Raw genomic sequence first — 6,000 nt, 5'->3', positions numbered from 1 at the left:
CACACATTGGATGCAGGCTAAGAAGAAGAAGGCATGAGCAAACTTTTTATATCTCCAGAAACCCATTTATCCACTGTCCCATCAGTCAAATTCAGATACTTGTTGCCAGCTCTAAGATTTATAGGCTAAAGCTGGTTTTTTGAAATTGCTTTGTATTTCCATTTAACAGCTAGGGCAGCAGCATGTTAAAAATCTGCCTTGGTCTCCTTGGAGCCTATTTATAAAGCTAATTTGTCTCCCTGGACATTTTTTTTTCCTCCACCTCTTTCAAACATCAGCTCTAGGCTTCTAAACCATTAACCCCCCTTCTTCATCCCAAGCAAAATACTGTCAGAGACAATGGATGCAGGACAGTGACGATTCTGATGATATAGTCCTCTCCAGCAGAATGCAAGCCATCTTTCCTGCTGGCGGGAGATGGATTCGCTGCCCTCCCTGCAGACACACAGGCACACACACACGCAGAGCCCTGGGAAGTCCACATTTACTGTACTGCGTGCCGACTGCCTTGAAGAAACTGTAGCTAACCACCTTATTAGTATTCGTGCCTCCACTGTGTCTCACTTGCAGCATCACAGCACTGAGCAAAATGCAGTAGAGCAGGGACAGACACGGCTCTGGCAATCATCTCAATGCAGGCTGCTGAGGGTTGGGGGTGGGGGCATGCAGCGCACCAAGATTAATAACCTTGCCATAATCCGGGGCACCGAGCAAGCAGACACCTCTACTGGTTGACTCGCTCCTGGCTTGATACATCTGCCTGGGGAGAGGAATCCGGAATCTAGTTCCCTCTCCCCACCCCCCTGATTTTGGATGTTCTTTTGATTCTCCACAGACCTGGGAAGGTAACCGCAAGCCATACCATCTGCAGCTCACAGCACCTCTTGGAGGTTACTACTGACAGTTTTCATTACACAGGCTTCTGTGAGTGCTTATGTGTTTGTATGTGTTTGGGTGCCTGCTTTCTCGTGGAAGAGACTGTGTGAGTGTCCGTACCGTGTGTGTGTTTGTATGACAACCAGAGCAGGTTTAACGTACAAGAGGAGATCTCCACAGCGTGGAAATAATCTCCAGGCACTGGGGCTCGCAGTCTGTAGCCCCCACCTCTCACCGCCCCTTCTCTGCCCGGCTCCCCCTGCTTCTTTCGCCTTTGATGAGTTTTTGGCTTACTTTTTGGCGGAGTCTCTTGGACACGTTCTTGCTGTTGCTGGAGGATCAGATAAATGGAACCTTTGAAAGTTGATTATTTTTCTCCTGTGTGACAAACGCACAGAGAGACAGACAGACACGAGGAAAGTAAATTAGAGTGGTGTCTGACCAGCTAGAGGATTTAAAATTCTCCTTGGTGAACTTTGACGATCTGCTGAGACACTGAGACGGTAAGTCACCGGATTACTTAGCTCCGGGTAGCTTGTTTTCTTGCAGTGTTTGTGTTTTCTGTGTTGTTTTCAGAAATCCATATGCAGTTCATAAGCGCGCACATCCAGATTGTAATGCAGAGAGGAGCCAGTGTGTGGCATTTGGGGTTATTCTCATGCCAAGGAGGTTATTTCCATTTGCATGACGATCCTCCTCCCTCCCCAGCAACACTCCTTACCATTATACACCCCTTCTTACTGCTTCCTGGTAAATTTTTAATAGATCAAATCTGCAAATTTGTGATAAAAATATGAATCCTCCTTTAAAATAAATCTCTAAAACCGGGAAAGGGGGGTTATTCAGGTTAGCTGCTGGCAGAGGCACTGGGACAGAGCAAAACTGAACCTAGTCGAGACTGGCATGGGATGGCGGGGCGGGGGGTATAATTCAGACTTTTATGATAACTTGAAAGTAGACCCCGATAGATTATTATTCAAGAGCAGTAATATCTGCTCCAGGGAGCAGTGGCTGTGTTTCTACAGCTCTTAATAGGAGCAAATGAGAACAAAGTGGGGACTGTTTTGTGTTTCCAGCCTCACTTTTGGGCCGACTTACTTCCTATTGCATCTCTTTAACCCTTTCTGATCGTGGTGTCCAGACTATCAGTGTCTGTCATTTTGGAACATCTTCTCACCCCGTGCAGTCTGTAGAGAGGGGAGTGTGGTTGCAAATTGCTCTTAATTGTGTATTCTTGGCTGTAAAAACTAGCAGCGTCAGAATTCATGTGACTTCAGTCAAATGTCTTGCCGAACTCAGTCTCCTCAGTGTTCCCTGGTGGTTACCTGTGCCTTAAACCATTGCCTCTGTCTTCCTTCAAACTGAAATGTAAATAAGATTTTACCTATTTTGAGCTCAAGAAAGAAAAATGTTATTTCTCTGTGACAGTATCTGTATCTCTGTATTTGTAAATATATGTATCTCTGAATTGGCACCTAGCTTCTACCAAGTAGGGAAATTAACCTGCAAATAGATTTCCAAAATACCTAAATCTCCAAGCGTAAAGGGTAGAAGGTTAGTTTTCCTCAGTGAATATTTATGGTCCTGCGTCTGAATTGGAGTTGTGATGTTCCATGGGCTGTTAGCCAACTCTAAGGGCTGTTGTGATCACGTTCATTGTAGAGATGACAAGTATGCTAACTAGGTAGAAGAGGGCACACCTAGGTGATTCTTTCCAACTACTGATGACTATATTTAGCCAGAAGATGCTAATTGCAGCATAAAGATCTCTTCAAACAAGGCTGATCTAGTCAGAGATTTCTAAGTGCATCCAAGTTTGGAGATGTCAGACCGCATACTCAAAACACTGATTTTTCTTCTTTTTTCCTAAAAGGGAAATGCCAAAAGAGCAAACAAACAAAATATAAAGATGAGGGTATCTAATGATTGTGGCACAGGAATAGTAGAGCAGCCTAACTGTAGCTGTTAAGAGATATTCCCTGATCCCAGCTGACCCTATGACTGGCACTCCACACAGTATGCTGATGGACACACTGTGGAAAACTGCAAGACAGAAGTCATGATATGCCTTCTTGCTGGCTATTTTTAATTGGTGTACTTTTTCCTTAGATTTCAGCTACTGTTTCATGATTAAAAAAGAGGAGGATTTTCTTTTCTTTCTTTTTTATTTAAGTGGCTGGGACATAATAGCAGTCATGAACAAAATTCCTTTCTTTTCCATTTTTGTGAGGAGAGAATGAGCTAAGGCTCATGAAACCCAGAGGCAGGCATGGATGCATAAAAAAAAAAAAAAAAAAAAAAAAAAAAAAAAAAACAAACACAAAGTCTAAGAAGAGAAGGACAAGGAAGCTCCAGATGCTAGCAGGTCACAGCAGGCCATCAGAGGACTCCCTGACTCTGTGAGGATAGGAGTTATACCTTTCTTTCTCAACTGTTCCCTCAGCCAGAGATACTGATAACAAGTCCTAGATGGAGAAAGCAGGGGTATTCAGTCTAACATCTATTTGATGTTAGAACAGCTCAGAATACGGAGGCCCATCTTATATGCCATTCTGGAAGTTGCAAACTCAATCCTCTTTTCTTTGAGACTGTCTAACTTTAACTGCCCCCTACCCAATCACATTCTCATGCACTATGACTATGTATTTAGATTGGTGATATTGGGAAATTAATGGCACAGATCAGTTCTCAACACTATCTGAAAACAAAAGGATATAATTTTATCCGTTGTGTATCTGAGATTTAATAGTTATAATGAGTGAATCTTCTAGCAGTAGCAACACTTTCATTAACAGTTATTTTATGTTAATAACAGCAGTGGAGTATCAGCCAAGCCAGAATAGTCTGACTCCAGCTCATGCCCTGTAGGAAAGCAAACCCTTTCCATCCCAAGGGCTTCAGATGCTGTTTACACAGCTGCAACCTTGCATCATGCTGTTTAGCTCAGGTAGAGCGACAGTAAACAGCTTTTGCTCAGATTTGACTATACGATGCATTGCAAACTTTCTTGAACCTTTTTGTTTTTGGCAGAGATTATTTTAAGGTTTAACAGGCTTGGTTTTCTTGCTTAGTTAGTGCAAAAGCGAAAAAGCAAAGGAAAAAGGAGAAGTAGGAATTTCCATTTCAGTAGGGAACTTTCATGTCAGATTAGCCAATGAAGACATTGATGTTCCTTCAAAGAAATAGATGCAAGGTTATTATTTTTTTAAGAGGAATTCATAAAGGGCTGCTTTGAGTTTATTGGGGGAGAATAAGGGAACCTCCATTTTCCCCTCAGTTTTATTCCAGTCAGTAGTGAGTGAGCCTATCTCTGGCTCTTTACTCAACTCAGCCAAATAGACCCAACACTCTCCAGTGTTCTATGCTCAAGACACTTAACACATGAATAGTTCCCTTCCTTCCCAACAGACAGAGATGACAGCTGGAAAGTCAGCTACTGAGATCTTTTAAAGGAAGCCAGGAAGATTATCCAGTAAGTTCAAGAAGAGAAAGAGTTCTAGGCTCTTGCCCTTGTAGTGAAGACAAACCAAGCATCCCGAACTTTAAGTTTTAATTGCTGAGTCATCACTGCAGCTTAAAGCTGCATTCCATCTTAGGCTGATGTAATAGTGGTGATGGGAACAAGATCAGAGCATTAGTCTACAGAAGGAAATATAAAGACTTGGGTCTTAACATGAAGTAAATATTGTAGAGCAACAGATGCTTTATATGTCCTTGCTGTTGTTCCTTATCATTTAAAAGTAATTTCTCCATGATTAAAAAAAAAAGAAAAGGTAATTAACTGCTATGTGAATTGGATTGGGAGTTTGAAGTTTGCAATAGACTGAATAAACTCATTTAATTATCTGCACTGCACTTATGCATGTTTATATGTATGTATGTACATGTGCATACATGCATGTATACATTTAAGTTATAAGTCAGGCTATAGGAGCCATAACACTCGATTAATGAAAAATAGAAAACTGTGTGATGATCATTGGTCCTGGATTTCCAGAAAGGACTAAAAAATAAAGGAAGGAAGGAAGGCGAAAAAAAAGAAAAGAAGGAAAATGGAAAGAAGTTAAGAATGGTGCAAAAGAGGAAGGAAAAAAGGCAAAGAAAAACACTTGGACATTCTAACTTTCTTGGCAAGGATACACAAGCCATTAATGACTTTGTAAGCTCTGAAACCTCTAGTCCATAATAAAACTGTTCACTAGAATTTTAATGACATTTGGAAACTGTATTTGTCTATAACAACAGACAGGGCATAATGAGGACAAGCATTATCACACTGAATTGCATTTATGAGACAGACCAGGATTAAAATGTAAGAGGAAGACAATAATAACAGTATTAGCTTTGTGGTTGAATAGACTTGGGATAGATCATTTCTTAGAGCCTCCATTTTCTATTCTATAAAACAGGAGCAGTCAATCCTAAATATTTCTGTGATGGGTGAATAAAAGATGTATAAAATACACTTAGTAAAACCTTTTTAATGAAATCATACAATGTTGGTAGTTCACAAAGTTTTTTTTTTTTTTTTTAATCCATCTTATTATAGTTTAAGGAAAAGAAAGGCCAACCTAATTCGGGATATTTTTATCTTTATGCAGAGAAATAAAGTGAAAAAAAATATAACTTGGGAGTTAGGTAAAACTGGAGAGATGAAGCTCTGTTTCGATAAGTTAGCTTGAGGGCTTTATCAGATGCTCTCAGAGCAGCCTAAGCCCTTTCCAGATGCTGTTGTACTTATGCTCACAATATCAAAATGATACTGAATAAAAGTAGAATCATGTGCATCCATCCATTTGTGCTTGCAGAAACAATTCAAAAGTCAGCAAGTGGTGTTAACATGATTCTTTGTCTAATGTCTCTTTTTGCTCACAGACAATGAAAGGATATCTATTTATTAGTTAGCTAGCTGGCAGGTACTGGTACTGTGGTCACTGCTCTGATAACTAGGTGAGGTCTGTCTTCATTCCTCTTTGCTGCAGTTCCAGCATTTAGACATGGCATGATTCAGTCTTCAGGACTGCTCCTTAGAATTTTGACTTGATAGTTTAACAGAATTAAGATTCTTCTTCCAGCATCTGGCTCACATGGAACTATGTCATTGTGTACGACCCTTATTTAGTT

At 40.6% G+C, this 6,000-nt stretch overlaps 1 protein-coding gene across 6 annotated transcripts in view; it reads left to right on the top strand.

Moving 5' to 3' along the window:
- Nucleotides 1-463: 463 nt before the first annotated feature.
- The window catches only part of Lrrc4c (leucine rich repeat containing 4C), a 1,367,614-nt gene continuing 1,362,077 nt past the window's right edge, over nt 464-6,000 (top strand). For 5 of the 6 annotated variants that reach the window (XM_060372132.1, XM_060372131.1, XM_060372126.1 and 2 more), the window contains exon 1: nt 1,230-1,379. The gene's annotated coding sequence lies outside the window, so the exon portion shown is untranslated. Of the gene's footprint in view, nt 1,380-6,000 lie in introns of all 6 variants that reach the window. The other variant, XR_009587505.1, reaches the window with a different exon arrangement.

Source organism: Meriones unguiculatus, chromosome 18 (assembly GCF_030254825.1).
Source record: "Meriones unguiculatus strain TT.TT164.6M chromosome 18, Bangor_MerUng_6.1, whole genome shotgun sequence".
NCBI lineage: Eukaryota > Metazoa > Chordata > Mammalia > Rodentia > Muridae > Meriones > Meriones unguiculatus.
The sequence above is the reverse complement of the archived record's forward strand: the minus strand, read 5'-3'. Positions and strand labels throughout refer to the sequence as shown.